Genomic DNA, 11,831 nt, shown 5'->3' with positions numbered 1-11,831 from the left:
GTCATTTGCAGTATTTTGTTGTCCCTTGTCGATTACAATTGTGCACAATCATCAGATATAAACATCTGTATGCACATCGAGCACATTGTTGCATACAGTTGTAACAGTTCAGCTGTGCAAGACGTCGATTGTTGTAACGCGTTCATTATTCATTGGTTAACATAACAGGGTAATATTGTTGTTTTTTAAATAAGTTTGTGTTTATTGCTTATTTGTCCTTTGTGTTTCTGTAAGTGCTATGTGTGTCTCTCATATATTTATGTTTAGTGTTCTAGTAACTAGTGGCGTCAAACCTATCTAAGCGCCACTTAAATTCGTGTGTTATAAACAACAGAAATCTTTCTGGTCGCTGATAGTTTCTTTAGATCTTTCGATCAGAAAAACTGTGCTATTGAGAGTAGAATGATAGCGAGGACTTCCACGGAGGCCGATAGCAGAATGGGTATCGTATAAGATCCTGATTTGTCTCGCATCCAGTTTGAAAAGCAGATAACTACCAATGAAGATATCAGATAAAAAAAAATATGCATTTTAATTCAGACAGTAATGCTATATTTTGATGCTTGGCTATTTAGGTATTACCGGAAAAGGTACTGCTTATTAATTTCAAGTATATGTAAATAACTATTGAAAATAAATTACAGTTAATGTTATGGCAATGGCAATTTTTATTGTATTCTTATTTCAAATGAAATCGGAAGTAAATGAACAGTTTTTTTTTCTTCAAAGGCCTAAGCAGGGTGTACATGATATTATCATCTATATATAGTCATCATTGAACCCGTTGAAAATATAACGAAATAGTAGGGGGTACATTAAATAACGGAACATCTGAAAATGCCCACGAATACCTGTATCATTTACCAGAATGTTAATGACACGCACATGTATACGTATATACGTACACATAGAAGCATTTTTTCAAAGAACCCTGAGATGTTAAATGGGTGTCAACGAGGTCTACGGATTTCTTTACATCTTTATCCTCGACATTAAGTCCTCACAATCTACAAACTGAATGCATAGAAAATCATATCAGGCCTAAAATATCAAATAACCTCCTAATGCTCCCAAACAGGCATTCGTTATCCCCTTAAACATAGTCCCATTGCAGTGGCGTGTTGCTCAATGCCAACAAGTTTTAACGTGACCACACCAAAAATAGACACAAAAATTCCAATTGCTGTCCCCGCTAATATGCACAACAGGAAATTTGTTGAAATTATCTTAAGTAGTGTTAATCCGAGCTGCGATAAAATTACGATTATGCATGCAATTATTGGAACTGTCAACACAGTTATATATTTAAATTGTGTTATAGAGAATCCGTCCAATAATGCCTGCTAGGTTCAATAAAAGTAGACCCAGCGTAGCATTGGTTTCAGACAGTCCGGAATCCTGAAGCGCGTCGACCACGTATACCACGAACGCCGTGACACATGAGTGTGCTGCTGCTAGTCCAAATGCAAAGAAAACAAAGGCTTTGTTTGCTGCAAGTTTCTTAATGGCTGTACAAAGCGTATCTCTGTCAGTACCGCCGGTGTTTACTTCGTTTTCCACAAAAGTCATGTTTTCATTTTCGATCCCAATAGCGCTAACATCGCACAAGTTTTGCACATTTGTTGGCTGCCTCGATTTCTATGTAATAGGTGGCGTCTATAGCAATGCCGATAGTGTGATATTTAGGAGAATCCCACCAGTAATCAGAAAGGTTCACCGTAGCCCAAGGGTGTCCCTGTAACACGAACTTGTTTCCAAACATTTCGCATTATTGATTATTTAAATTATTTAATCATTTAAATAATTCTAAAACTAATGTTTATACGTTCATGTGTTTATAACATATTACACAATTGTCATAACCCAATTATTCTACGTAAATTGAATACCTTTCAAACGGGTACACACAGGAAATTCAGCAACATGGTTGTTGCGTTTATTATCCTAACCATGTATTGTGACATACATGTATCATCGGCCTCTTACTATCTCACATTTATTCTAGGCTTGTTTTAAGGAAATACTGTATTTGCCGATTTATGAATCATCTGGTGACTAGCCCCTTTAATTTTAAACTTATTGACATTTTGTTGATGGATGCCCAGGAACAGGATTAAACACCATAGAAGATGAAACTTAGTTTCCATCGACCTTGCAAATAAAGTTATCCAGATAGCGAACGGACCCAAGGAACATTACACTGTACAAAAAAACCAAGGTACAAACATCACGACCGCATCAAATGGGCATTAGCAATACATGACGAGATCTACGCTTTTGGACAGTCAATGAAACATGAGTATACTTGAACACGAGTTTACTTAGGGATTGAACCAGTGTTTATTCACATAACCTAACACTAGTTAAAATATTTTGCAATAAATAAAAAGCTAAAACGTTTAATATTTTCTGAGGAAGCATCAGCTTGAATAAAAAATGAAAAATAAAATTATATTTTCTTTCAAACTGATTTGAATAATGATATTTAACATAATGTAAATACACCTGAAATGTCATTCCGTAAATGAACTGTCGTTCGGCAATTGCGAATATCATCCGATGAACGCAACATCTTCGGATATGTTCGGATCGGAATTCATTGCATAACCATATACATGAATATATATTGTTATTGTTTATTTTGTGTTGGTAGGTACAGTAAGTGAAATTTTAGAAAGTGTTAATTCACGATATGTTAAATGTTGCGTTGCCACTAGTATTTTAATTTTACATTTAAAAGTGATGTCAAGTGGTTGTTCTTTTCCCACGTAATTGTGACGTTATTTGATAATATGTTTTCGGTTACAGTCGAGTCGTTTTATTTACAGAATGAGTAAGAAAGAATTACTTAAAAGTTTTTTAAATGATATGAAGTATTTGTTTTACGCTTGAATCATTGTTTCACTCTCGTTCTTCATTCAAACAAATTTTTCATCAAAAGGCCATATTGACCAAATAATCATTTTGACAATTTCACATCAATTTCATGGCAACAATTTTAAATAGGCTAAACAAAAGTTACATATAACGATGATGCCAAATAACCTTATACAGGCCTTAAGATACATTCTGAAATTCAATTCTCCAAAAGGAATAACCATGATACATTATTCTATGCTTAAAATGTATTCATATATTGCATATATGTTCGTATTTATGTCTATCGAACTATTGCACTTATGCACCGCATCCCCATATTCATCATTAACCACTTTTATAAAATAACAAAAGGATAACTCGTCTTCAGAAACGCGATTCAAAATCATGAAAACCAATTCCGGTTGAGTAGGTAGTGCACGGTTTCATCGATAACGCCAAATCCTGGTTATGCCCCTGTAGTTTGAATTATTTGATTGACATTCTGTAACATTTAATAAGACCTACTTTGTATAATTATATGGACTACTTTTTCAACTTTGTTATCCTTGACATTAAAATTTAAAACTACATATCAAACGATACAAACCTGAACTCATATTGCACAATGTTGCAGTCATGGCTGTAAGTTTCATGTATTTAGTTTAAAGAATGTGTTTTGGCGCGGTGACTAAAAATACTGAACGCAGCTTCGTCATGGTCTGATAAATTTGATGTCCGACATCGACACGATAAATATAGTTTGTGAAGCGAAAATGTTTACGTCTAAGTATAATGTTCCTAGTAGGAGAACTTTTTAAAGAAAGTGAAAGTGATATTCTAATACACACATGTAGCCTTAACAGGTCTCCGCAGTGGTTCTCTCGGTTTCAAGCTCGTAGTTTTCTCAAATATATAACACTTATCTACAGTCCTGTTTCAAAACTGATATCCGGAGACAAGTTTCAAAACAGATAACTGAAGACTTGTCTCAAAACAGGTATCTGAAGACATCTTTCAATGCAGATATCTAAAGACACGTTTTAAAACAAATATCTGAAGACATGTTGTCAAACAAATATCTAAAGACGTGTTTTAAATCAGATATTTGAAATTCGGTTTCAATACTGATATCAGATGACATATTTCAATACTGATATCTAAAAGTACGTTTCAAAATTAAAAAAAACAAGGTCATAATTAAAGATTTCGAACGACCAGACAAAATATATAATTATATATTCTTCTACTAGAATAAACTTAATTCTAACCATTCATCGATCAACATATTAAAGCCTTAGTAAAAATATACACCTAATGCACAATTAAATCCACAACAGTCAATTTAAAAAGGACTATAAAGTTTTGCTTACTGCACAATTATGTGGCTATATATCATCCCACTTTGGAAACTCCAGATTAGAATAAAGCCTACTCGGTCATATTTAAAAAAAGCTGTTTATATGCATCGTCAACGGTATGTATTATTGCATAATCATAGATGACATCAAACAGCATGGTTTTATGATTAAAACTCCCTTGGGTTCATGTATTCTGAAAAATATATTGATTAAATCCCCGCTTTCCATGAGTGATTAAAATGACAAAATGTCAAACATAAAAGGTTTGTTGCTTTACTTGAATAAGTTTGGATTTGTTATGTACGAAATGATGTAAACATTTACCTACTCTAAAATACAACCTTGGATGTTTCAGAAACATAATAAGAAGAATAACACTTCATTGAAATGTTGCTCCATAATCCCTTTTGCCAAGACAGACATACATGTTATGATAACTTTTATCATATAATAATATGTATATGGTTTGTAGTTTATTAAGATATGTCTCTAGTTTATTATTCCACTTATTTATCATAAAATGTTAGACAGATACTTGTTTTATTCTGTAACTGTAGATTATGATAATTATATTTCACCTAAGACTCGAAATTCATGTAAGTATGTTTGTCAATAGTTTGCTAACCACTTCAAACCTTTTATGCTGCACTCTCACAGATTTACCGTTTTGACAACTTTTTTTCCTGATTTTTTTTGTCTTTGAATGAGCCATTTTTGCCTAAATATCTGCAAACCAGTGATATAAGACTGCTGACAAAATATCAGAACGCAGATTTTCATATTTCTGTTCAAACATGTTTAATGGCTTAAAGCGTTATTAACGGTTTAGGAAAAATGCATAAAACATCAATTTGTGAACTCATATACAAAAATCTGCGATCTGATTTTTTCAGCAGTCTTATATCACTGGTCTTTATTCATTTGTGCATAAATTTGCTCGTATTTTATCAATTATGTATCTGCCATTGGAATCTACAGGGACAAGCCATGTAGACTTAACTTAAACTATGTTCATTTAACATAACATTCAGACAAACATAAGCAAGAGATAAAGCGTTATTAGACACCATACATTACCCATCTAGTATGATATGACCAACAGAGAGGTTGTTAAACGCTACATGTACAGGCACGTGAACATATGGTCTGCTTCGTGTGTTCTACGTCATCCATGTATTGGTACTTTGTGTACGTATAGGGCATGTAGTCGATATCCAGTAGGCGTATGCTATTTGTTATCTGCATCATGAATGTTTGAGAAGGCTCAAGCAAGGTAAATGATAACGAAAAAATACAAAATCACGAGAGAGGTGATTCATCAATCCTACTGGTTCACATGGACACATATATTTCGCAAGTGGCTATTTTGGCCAACCTCATTATTCACTTGTGCCAGTACACATTCAAATACTGTTTCACTTAATCTCTGATATGTGTGTCGGAGATAGCGGTGTAAGGTCAGAATGTCTTAGTGAATTTTGAACTATGATAATAATCTTGAAGAACAAAACTTTAATTTCGCAAAGCATTTGTTTAAACAACGTTATCTTCCTCTAACATTTTATGACATATGACACGATATGGACAGGCGTATAATAAACTACATTTGTGAATAAGTGAACATGGATTTAATTAATAACAAGATATACGTTATACAACATTCAAACGTGTAATTTTATCATATGATTCAATAAATTAATACTGATTTACTTTTGTAATTATTTATAAAATATGCTATATATAAAGCTCCAACTAACTTTAACCAAACTTGTTTCAGGTAATCGAGCATACTTATAAATAAAAAATCCAATATTCTTTGGCGAAACTGCTACGTTATGGACTCCATATGTTCATAGAAAGACATGCTTTCAAAAGCTATTTCAGTTCGAATATGCAAGTTCGGCGGTTTAATTTAACATCATCCCACTAAAACTACATATATGATGAGAATCTTCAAAGAGCCTAGATTCTGCTGTTCCCTGGACCCAGACTTGTTCACCAACGCGAAGTCCCACTGCAGCTTGTAAAGTGTTGCATGTGTCTAAATTTGCAACTCTTAATGTTGACGCCTGAAGCAGTGTCCCTTCCTTGTTATTCCTGTATACGCGTTTGCAACGTTAAGACAGATCTGCGATGTAAACAAATACAAACCCTCGTTAGGAGTGGTAAACACTCCGTTAGATGAATTATATCCACCACCTCTGTTTGTCGTTACATCCCCATACACTAGTTTCTAATTTGTGTAAATAAGCTTGTTTTTAAGAGCGTGATAATAAAACAGAACAATAGCGTTACAGGATTTCATATTACACTCCATCCCTTCCTGGTCGTTTCCGATGCATCCTCCTTCTAACATTGTCCCCATCGTGTCGTTGCATGTCTGGTGTCTATGTTTCCGCCCCTGTCCGCAGGTGACACTGCAAGAGCTCCAGTCGGACCAGTTTTTTCATCCATCTACAAGCAGAGATTTCAAAACCCTTATCAATAAACTTTCTACTCGATAGATTGCGTTACATTCGTATAGATATAACAATATTAACTACATGGATCAGCAAGATCCAGTTTAAACGCACATGCACCATTAAACTTCCACACTCTGTTTACTCTCTCTATCTGATATCATACCATTGAGCCCTGTTTGTTCACATACCTGCGCATAAAGCATAGGCACACACTCTGTAATTGATGTTGTCTCCATTACAGGCGCTGCAGTCCTGGGACGGCCAGGGGTTGTCACAACTGCGATCCCGTCTCTGCAGGTCGACTCCGCATGAGGCGCTACAGGAGCCCCATCGCGTCCATCCACTCCAGCCGCCATGTACTGGTTAAAATAACATATTTCCTTACAGCGAGCTCGATGATTTCGCCGCTTTTATTAGGAGTCTTAGGTCAAATAATAAAGTCCCTGAGTTTGCATTTCACGCTTGATAATAATCTGAATTATTTGGTCAAAATTAGTAGATTGAAAAGCCCTGTATAGGGTTTCAATGCAAAAAGAACTTGCTGATGTATTGATATGTAATGACATGCACAATCTCAATCAGAAATTCTTATTTGAATAATAAAGGGCCATAATTTGCATCATATTCAAAATATAATAATCATACGTGATTAAATAGGTAGGATATATGGCTAAACACAAGATTCAAAATTCAAACATATTTATTAAGTAACGTAAACATATTGTTTCTTGTTACATGATAAGTTAAATTTACATTATATATCACGTGACATAACCATTTCTAATCAATAAATTGCATATTAAGTATATAGATGAACGAGAAAATTATTACACATATGTATGCTTAAATAACGATATCAAAAGAGGTTGGACTGCTACGTTATTCATCCAACAAAGAACAATTTAAATCCATTTCTATTATTGCACTACAATGTTAACACTATTAAAAACGTATAGCAAATGCTTCATGAATAAATTTACACAACCGTAGGAGAACATTAGTATTAACTTTTTTTGTTAAAGTTCAATGAATTTGACAACACTTGGTTTTACATAGTAGGTTTTCGAAAGATACTTTTTCCGAATATTTTCATATGTTTTACAAATACAGACAAAATGATACTCATCTTCCAAATCACCAGAACCACATATTAAACAATACCGTTGCTCATGATTTATTATATCATTGCCGTATCGGCCAGTTTTAATACGTAAAGGGTGTGAAGATAACCTTAAGTTTATAAAAGCAATGCGGTATGTTTTCGGTACATTGTCCAAATAAACTGAAAATTCAAATATATGTTTTAATTCTCTATACATAAATAAAAAAGGGCTAATATGTACAGAGTTAAACCATGTTTGTTTGAACTGGTCTATCAATCTTTGTTTATATAATACATGGAAATATTTTACATTCGTGCCATTTGGGTGATACCAGATATCCGTAAAACCTGCATTAACTAATAAAGTCTTTACATTTGATGCCCAATTACTTTTACCTCTTGCAACATCAACCAACATACTTTCATATAAACGCAGTACAATAATATTATTACTTTCTAATATTGTACACCAAAACTTGATAATTCTAACATATCTATTAATATACAAGGGGTATCTACCTAGCTCGCCATACACAGCTGCTGTACAAGTTGAGATTTTAACATGCAATATTGTTTTGCAGAATTTCAAATGTATACGTTCTATTTCCTTATTTTTACTAAACCCCCATATCTCACATCCATAATTTAATATTGAAACAATAGTACTTGGCTTAAGTATAAAAGGTTTGACATTCACTAACAAAGCATTTAATGCCTTTAGACCTTTACCAGCTAAAGTGCTTTGATTTAGAACGAAACTTCCGGTGTAGTTGAATACAGTGCCTAAGTAATTAAAATTATCTACAACTTCTAAAGGTTTATCTCCATATAGCCAGTTCTCAGTAACTTTAACATTGCCTCTTTTTCTAAACACAATGACTTTACTTTTATCAGGGTTAACTTCTAGTCCCCATGTTTCGCAGTATTCATATAAAAGATTAAGACTTTTTTGTAATTCTTCAACATTTTTGCCAAGTATAACCATATCATCAGCAAATAGCATTAATATAAATAATTTATCATCTTCTGTAATACCACTATTGATATCATCTTGCAAAAATATCTCTAAATCTTCTAGAAACAAAGAAAACAGCAAAGGGGACATAACTTCGCCTTGTTTTAAACCAACAGAGCATTCGAAAAAATCCGAATATGAAGAACAACATCTAACACGCACTTTGACCTTTGCATACATATTTTTAACAATACGTAATACTTTTCCACCAATTTCTAACGTGTATAATTTTAGCCATAGACCATTTCTATAAATACTATCAAAGGCCTTTTTAAAATCTATAAATGCACATGCTAATCTTTTATTGTCGTTTAGACACTTATTAACAACAGCATTGAGTACAAAACTTGCGTCCACAGTGGACCGTCCCTTCCTAAAACCAAATTGTGCGTCACTTATAACATCATTATTTTCGGCCCAATCTGAGACTCGTTTATTTATAATACCAGTAAAAATCTTTGAAAAGCAACTTACAAGAGTAATACACCGATAATAATTCACATCACTGGGGTCATTTTTCTTAAAAAAGTGGTATAATTATACCTTCCATCCATTGATTGGGAAAATAGCCGGTATTCAAAATAACGTTAAAAATATCAACTAAATGGGAAGCCAAAATATCACATCACACGATGCAATAAAATATTCATTAATCAGCTTGTCACTTGCAAAGGCTTTATATTTCTTTAATTGTGTTACGATAGTTTCAATTTCCCGTACAGTGATTGGAAAATCTAATTCTTCAAAACAACAATCATCGTCATCAAAGTTATGGTTATTACAAATCTCCAGCATTTACATTATCTGCGTTACGCATATTATCATTCAAATTAGAAAAATATTCATAAAATTGTTCAACAGAAATATCATTATTAACAGACTTCTTTTTACTAAAATGGTTCCAAAAGTGTTTTGGCTTTTGATGCCGAAGACGTTCAATACTTCTCATTTTATTTAGTTCATATCGACGGCGTTTGATTCTAATCAAACGTTTGTATGCCATTTTATTAACACACAAATCTTGTCTATTGCTATCATTGTTACATGCATTAAATTTCCCTAATGACTTCAGATAAATATATTTGGCATTTCTACACTGGTCATCAAATTACTTTGCCTTTTTACTAAAATTATGTTCACTATAATTTTTTTCAGAGCAGACTTTACTTTTACAAAATAATGGATCCGTTACATTAACAATAACTTCGGTAAATTTATTTAAACATGCATTGATAGCATCTTTACTGTTTAACAAATTATCATGGATTATAGAGTTGAATGCAGGTAATTTTGCAGTTATATTTCGCCTATATTCGGCGTGCAAATCATTATTCCACTTTATTCTAGTTCGAACATATTCAGTATTAACAACATGATTATACATTTGTGTGGGTATACAAAACATTATAGGTGCATGGTCAGACCATTCATTGAATTGACAAATAGTAAAATTGTGTGCGATGTCAAAATACTGGTCACCTATCAAAAGATAGTCAATAACACTCGAACCATTTGTGCACAAATAAGTATAATCCCCTAATCCATAGTCATTACCCAATCGACCATTTGCAATACGTAATGATGTCGACTTACAAAGATCAAGCAATTTTATTCCGAAATTGTTGCAAACATGAACTTTTGAATAACGAAAAATAGGTAAATCCGGACAGTATTCATCACAGTCTAAATTATCAACAATTCTGTCACATTCGATATAATCCTTTTTACACCAATTTCCGACCCTCGAATTCCAGTCACCACATAACTTTGAAGGTAATGCACATCATTATGTATTATGTCATATAAATCTTCTTTAATTAAATTATAAGCTGGCGAATTTTCAACCCAAATATACACTCCTGCTAAATAAATGTCATTTTCTAGGCCAAAATACTGTCTCTTTAATTTTAACCATATTATTGTATCGTGATGATTTCTGACAACAGTTACCCCTTTATAAATGTTATTTCGAATATAGACAACAACACCCCCACTATTCCTTTTTGCCCGACGGTTCTGAAATTTACGGAAAAAAATTGTAGCATTTATACCCATTAATTTCAAATTTTGATTGCTTATTACCCCAAGTTTCACATAAGAAAATTATATCATTTTTGCAAATCATATCAACAAAATCTTGGTCGCACAATTTGTTGCTTAGACCATTAACGTTCCATGAAATAATGGATAGCCCAGCCTCTTCATGCCGCTACGCCGACCCGCCTGTCGCACCGTCCGTTGCCGGGGAGGCCCTCCGTCCGTCCGTCTCGTGGGCCGTCGTCTCCGTGGCAGTAGCTCTAGCGTTACCAGTCCTACTTCCGGTGCCGGCGCCCTCTGACCCACCACGCTGCTGGTCGGTGTAAACTGGCTTGCCGTCAATATAAAGTCTATCGTAGGAAAGCCATGCACGTTTACCCTGGCGTTTGGCCGCCTTCAGTGCTGGCATGTGCGCACGACGACGAGCGGAAATCTCAGGGGGAAATTGCTCATGCAAGAAATATTCAGTGTCATGCAGATTTTCGCGTTGACGTCGCACGATCCCGCGGTCCTTAAAGCTGAAGAACTTGGCTTCCAACTTCCGGGGGTACCTGCTGTTCGGGTAGAAATCGCCCATTCTGTGCAGGCGCTCAAATTGTATGTCATCAACAATGTTCTTAGCAATTTTCAGTTTGTTTACTATGAAATCGCGCAGTTTGGTTTCACTCTCGGCCCAAGATTCAGACCGTACTTCCGGAATGTTGCCAAACACCAAGTTGTTACGCATCGATTGCGATTTTACATAAATGAGTTCGTCTCTGGTTTTTATCTTATCATTACGAACTTGATCAAGCTCACTTTGTGTTGTTGCTAGGTTATATTCCAGCGCTTTTACACGGTCCTCAACGGCAATAACTTTAGAGTCCACCCTTTTATTTTGGTCATGCACATAAGTCCACATTTTTTTTCATCTCGATTTCAAAATTACTGACCTTTTTTTCAAGGGTATCCAGGGCATCTAAACGTTTGTTTACAGTATTTAATTTGTTGTTGACTCG

Source organism: Mya arenaria, chromosome 17 (genome assembly GCF_026914265.1).
Source record: "Mya arenaria isolate MELC-2E11 chromosome 17, ASM2691426v1".
In the NCBI taxonomy this organism is placed as follows: Eukaryota; Metazoa; Mollusca; class Bivalvia; order Myida; family Myidae; genus Mya; species Mya arenaria.
This window is presented reverse-complemented; position numbering follows the sequence as displayed.